Source organism: Chiloscyllium plagiosum, unplaced genomic scaffold (assembly GCF_037043375.1).
Source record: "Chiloscyllium plagiosum isolate Xiang-an unplaced genomic scaffold, Cpla_swu_hap1 HiC_scaffold_27, whole genome shotgun sequence".
Classification (NCBI taxonomy): Eukaryota; Metazoa; Chordata; class Chondrichthyes; order Orectolobiformes; family Hemiscylliidae; genus Chiloscyllium; species Chiloscyllium plagiosum.
Genome location: NW_028270165.1, coordinates 54,545,418 through 54,551,195, shown reverse-complemented (window position 1 = coordinate 54,551,195; position 5,778 = coordinate 54,545,418). Strand labels below are relative to the sequence as shown.

Genomic DNA, 5,778 nt, shown 5'->3' with positions numbered 1-5,778 from the left:
TGGTTACATTATCGCTCAAACTTCACAAAACCCGTCTCAATAAAGTCCCACTTTCTCATGTCTGGGAATTGATTGCCATGCAGGAACCTCGGGTTCTGAACAAACAACGTACCAGCCTCACAACGTCAGCTCTGTTTACCTTTCCACAGATGCTGCTCGACCTGTTGGCTTTCTGCAGTATTCTCTGTGTTTATTCGGCACAAATGCTGGTTTTCATTCAAGAACTTCAATCCCTGTCCTCTGGTAACTGACTCTGGTCAGTGGCAATTGATTCTTCTGATCATTAATCTGCCCATTCCCACCGCTTCTTCTCCCATCATTACCAACAGCCCCAGGAAATCTCCAGTTTACCTTCTTTGCTCCAAAGCGACCTTGGGAATGTCTCCACAAAATGGAAATTCCTCATCCCTGGAAATGACGCAAGGCGTACAATTGTGAAAAGATTTTGGCAAAATATTGTCAGTTAGGAAATGGAAAAATGTTCATGAAGCAAAACAGAAATCCCAGTCTCCAGCTTTGTGAATCTTTAGAAACTCTTTGGGAAGCGTATTTAGAGGAGAATGAAAGATGAACTGTCCGAAAGAGTAGCGACAGTCCAGACACCGTCCCCTTGTTAAAGAGGCCGGGAGATTGAATCTGATGTTCTCGGGACATGAACTGATCTGAGACATTGAAAGAATTGTCGTTTCTGCACATCAGGAATTCAAACACCTTCTCGCCTCCGAGCCAATGAGCGAACTCGGGAACAGGCAAAACACGGAAAGGCTCTAAGGGCGACAACCCGGAGTAAGAAAGCTAGTTCCTCCTGACATGGATGTGTCTCCAGCCTGTCCCCGGTGTCTTCACAATAAATCTCCCAGGCTTTATTATGGAAAAGTAAAACTGATAGACGACAATTGTAATTCTCGGCGGGGAGGCTGAATTATGAATTCACTAATAGCCTCCCCTAAGCGATGGCGCAGCCCATGTCATCGCCTGTCTCTGTGGCACAATTGGTCAGCGCGTTCGGCTGTTAACCGAAAGGTTGGTAGTTGGACATCTACTACAAACCTACCGACTCCCACAGCTACCTGGACTACACCTCCTCCCATCCTGCCCCCTGTAAAAACGCCATCCCATTCTCCCAATTCCTTCGTCCCCGCCGCATCTGCTCCCAGGAGGACCAGTTCAAAATACGTACAACACAGATGGCCTCCTTCTTCAAGGACCGCAATTTCCCCCCCGACGTGGTCGACGGTGCCCTCCACCGCATCTCCTCCACTTCCCGCTCCTCCGCCCTTGAGCCCCGCCCCTCCAACCGCCACCAGGACAGAACCCCACTGGTCCTCACCTACCACCCCACCAATCTCCATGTACAGCGCATCATCCGCCGTCACTTCCGCCACCTCCAAACAGACCCCAGCACCAAGGATATATTTCCCTCCCCTCCCCTATCAGCTTTCCGTAGAGACCACTCCCTCCGCGACTCCCTTGTCAGATCCACACCCCCCACCGACCCAACCACCACTCCCGGCACCTTCCCTTGCAACCGCAGGAGGTGCAACACTTGCGCCCACACCTCCCCCCTCACTTCTCTCCAAGGCCCCAAGGGAAACTTCCATATCCGCCACAGATTCACCTGCACCTCCACCCACATCATCTACTGCATCCGCTGCAGCCGGTGTGGCCTCCTCTATATTGGGGAGACAGGCCGCCTACTTGCGGAGCGATTCAGAGAGCACCTCTGGGCCACCCGGACGAACCAACCCAACCAACCTGTGGCACAGCATTTCAACTCCCCCTCCCACTCCACCGAGGATATGCAGGTCATTGGACTCATCCACCGCCAAACCACAACAACCCGACGGTCGGAGGAGGAGCGTCTTATCTTCCGACTGGGAACCCTCCAACCGCAGGGGATGAACTTGGACTTCACCAGTTTCTTCATCCCCCCTCCCCCCACCTTGTCTCAGCCGGATCCTTCCAGCCCGGCACCGCCTTCCTGACCTGCAGTCTTCTTCTTGACCTCTCCGCCTCCACCCTACTCCGACCTATCACCCTCACCTTGACCTCTTTCCACCTATCACATTTCCAACTCCCCTCCTCCAAGTCCCTCCTCCCTACCTTTTATCTTCTCCTGCTGAACACTCTCTGCTCATTCCTGAAGAAGGGCCTGTGCCCGAAACGTCGAATCTCCTGTTCCCTGGATGCTGCCTGACCTGCTGTGCTGTTCCAGCAATAAAGTTTCAACAGTTGGAGCCCACCCAGAGGCGATGAGCTTCTGGTTGCCTGTCTCTTTAACACGCCACCCTGTTCCCTGGCCAACATCTCTGTCTCAGGCATGCAGCAGTGTTCCAGCAAAGCTTAGCTCCGGATGGAAGACCAACGTCTTATTTTCCATTTGGAATCCTCCAGCCCTCCAGTCTTCAATATCGAGTTCAATATTGTTTGGAGCCGAACACTCCCATGCCCTTGAACCCTACCTCGCCCACACGAGCCCTTGTTATCACATAGCCTGGTGTTACAGACGACTTATTGTTATCCAGGAATAGTCTCCATTAACGGTTAGTCACCCTCCTACACAGATCGTTATTCACTCCTTTGTCCCTCCAATGTTCTCCCTCTGAACTGGTGGCAAAGAGACCAATGTGGACTGATATCCCTGAGCCAGCTGTTTCTCCCATCTCCAGGAACAGCGTTCTCTCCATTGGCGGATAATTAAACCACTTTGTTGTTGCGTTGACGTGAGGTGACTGTGTAAATATAAACTTTTTCAAAATTCCCACCTTCCGTTGATTGAACTGTGAGTTCACTCTGAATCACAACACGTGTCGCAGCGCATTTGGAGGCCCACCTTATCTCTGCTGGTTCTTCACAGCAAGTAAATGAGAGTCTCTATTCGTACCATTCTCTTGCCTTCTCCCTGTAAATCTCCACATTGTTACTTTGAACATGACCACCGAATTCCCTGTTGTGTTCTTGAATCTGCCTCCTTGTCATGGTCAGACAGGGACAAGAAAATGTTCTTCCTAATGTTACTTATACTTTTTTTTCCAAATGCTTTGAAATCTCTCCCAATGTTTTGGGGAATTGAAAGGATTCTCATTCCTGCACATGAGGCTGAATTGATTTAATTTCTAACGTAAAGGACTGCGGATGCTGAGAATCCGAGTCACAAAGAGGAGCTGCTGGAGAAACTCAGCAGGTTTGGCAGTACCTGTGGGAGAAAACAGAGTTCTGAAATATTGTCTCTGATTCTCTTTCCACCGATACGGAGTTGCTCCTGGAATTTCTGTTTTTGCTTTTAACTGAAAATTTATTTCATCTTTCGTGATGAAACAACGAGACCCGCCATGTGCAGATATGTAACCCTTTAGAAACCTGTGAAGTGATTGTATTCACACAAACCCAGAAATAACTCACTCTTTCTCAGCTCCACAGGCAGAGAGACCTGGGAAATGAAGTTGTCAGTGTGGTTCTTTATTCGTGGGTCGAGTGGTTAATACGATGGATTTGAGATCGTTTGGGGTTTCCCCACGCAGGTGTGAACCTTGCCGACTACAGTTGAGAAATGTCGTCAAAAAGAAAGGAAGACTGTTCCCCGGTTTCTTATTTAAGATTCAAATCAGTGGAGGGGTTGGAAATCTGCAACCCACTGCCTGTCAGGGTGGAATAATCAGATACCCACAGGGCTACTTTTGAGGCTGTGCGCCAAGTGTTTGGAAATGAGACGAAAACAGTGAGGGGCGTGAAGTCGTGATCGAAATGAAGCAGGCACCTGAGGACGAAGGTGTTTTATTTGCCAGTGAAAGATACTGTTTCACAAAGTTGGGACTATGGAAGGGAAGCAGTGATAGTGATTATCTTTGGCAATTGTGAATGTTCCCATTGCTGCGCATGTCCGTGTTAACGTCAGAACTCTGCAGTATGGCGGCGTCAGGTACGGACAGGGACGGGGCGCAATGGAAGACGCATCTGACTCCACCTACCTGTTTGAAATGCAGCTCACAGCTTCTTCACACACCCCAATTAGTCTTTCTCATTGTCCTGAAGCCGGCATACGGTTTGAATTCCTGTTCTGCGGGAATGAAAATCTTTTCACTGTCTCGCGTCAGTAGATATCCCTGAGAATATCAGAGTCACGTCACAGCGCTGTCAGATGAGGGGAAGCTGAAATAGCCCCACACGCTGCTCATGGACACATTTCACTTTCCCCAACTCACCGTCCCACCACTGCGGCTCCTGGGAGTGGAAAGGGAACAAACACCAAAACCCAGTCTCAGCTTTGTAAATCTTCAGGAAATAAGAAATCTGTTCATCCCGTTGGATCTTCCATTCTGGGCTGACAGCGCTGATTTTAAATGGCTGTCCAGTCAGTGCCGATTCGTTTTAGCTGAAAAAAATCTTCCTTACCTCATCCCAGCATTTCTTGCCACAGAGAACTGTGCGGCAGAGTTCATGTATATATTTCCTTGTATGGTATTTTGTAAATAACATTCGTCTGCTGGTTGTTTGTATAGGGTATTCCAGGTTCATTAGCGGCTGTTTAAGTGTGTTGGTAGGTTTGTGGGCTACCATGATGCTGAGAGCGTTGAGTTGTCTGGACATCATTTCCTAGATGTCTTTTATGTAAAGTAATGTGGCTAGGGTTTCTGCACACGTTGTCTGCTTGTGTCAGTTTGTTGATGTGAAATCGGCACACTGGGTTCATTGAGTTGGCAAAAGTGCGGATTGCAGATGCTGGAAACCAGAGTTTAGATCAGAGTGGTGCTGGAAAAGCACAGCAGATGAGACAGCTTCCGAGGAGCAGTAAAATCGACGTTTCGGGCAAAAGCCCTTCATCAGGAAGAGAGGCAGGACGCCTCCAGGGCGGAGAGATAAATTAGGGGTGGGGGTGTGCTGGGCCGAAGGTAGCAAAGAGTACAATAGGTGAATGGGGGTGGAGATGGAGGTGACATGTCAGAGAGGAGGGTGGAGCGGATAGGTGGGAAGGGAGATTGGCAGGTAGGACAGGTCATGAGGATCGCGCTGTGCTGGAAGTTTGGAACTGAAGTAAGGTGGGGGAGGGGAAATGAGGAAACTGGTGAAGTCCACATTGACGGCCTGGGTTTGAATTTATCCGAGGAGGAAGATGGGGCGTTCTTCCTCCAGACATCGGGTGGGGAGGGAGCGGCGATGGAGGAGGCCCAGGACCTGCATGTCCTCGGCAGAGTGGGAGGGGGGTGTTGAAATGTTGGGCTATAGAGCGATGGGGTTGATTGTTGCGGGTGTCCTGGAGATGTTCCCTCAAGCGCCGTGACTTGACACTGCGAGGGGTGTCCAGCCTCCCCAATGTAGAGGAGACCGCATCGGGAGCAATGGATACAAGAAATGACATTGTTGGATGCACAGGTGAAAGCTTGCTGACGACCGCGGCCGAGGTTTGATTTCCGGGCAGGGAAGTAAATTTTAGTAGAGCTGACAGCATGCATCCGCATCTCCCTGGTGGTCTAGTGGTTAGGATTTGGCGCTCTCACCGCCGCGGCCCGGGTTCGATTCCCGGTCAGGGAAGCTATTTCCAGGGGTGCAGGCTAGCCGTTCTTCTTAAATGCGCTGTGCAATTATTTATAGTAGTTCTTGGGTGCTGTAGTGTTTATTGGTTCGTTGAAATAGTGTCCTGATTCAGATTTGTTTGTGTGTGTCGGGATGATTGCTTCTGCAGTTAAGTTCTTGGTTCGTGTGAGTTGTTTTCCTGTAGACGCTGTTTTGAATTTACCATTGACTGTTCGCTCTACTGTGACATCGAGAAATGGCACTTAG

General features: G+C 49.8%; 1 non-coding gene across 1 annotated transcript; it reads left to right on the top strand.

The window, feature by feature from the left end:
• The first annotated feature begins 5,457 nt into the window (after positions 1–5,457).
• Positions 5,458–5,529, top strand: trnae-cuc (transfer RNA glutamic acid (anticodon CUC)). Its single transcript has one exon. It is a non-coding gene; the product is annotated as a tRNA-Glu (tRNA).
• Positions 5,530–5,778: the final 249 nt, after the last annotated feature.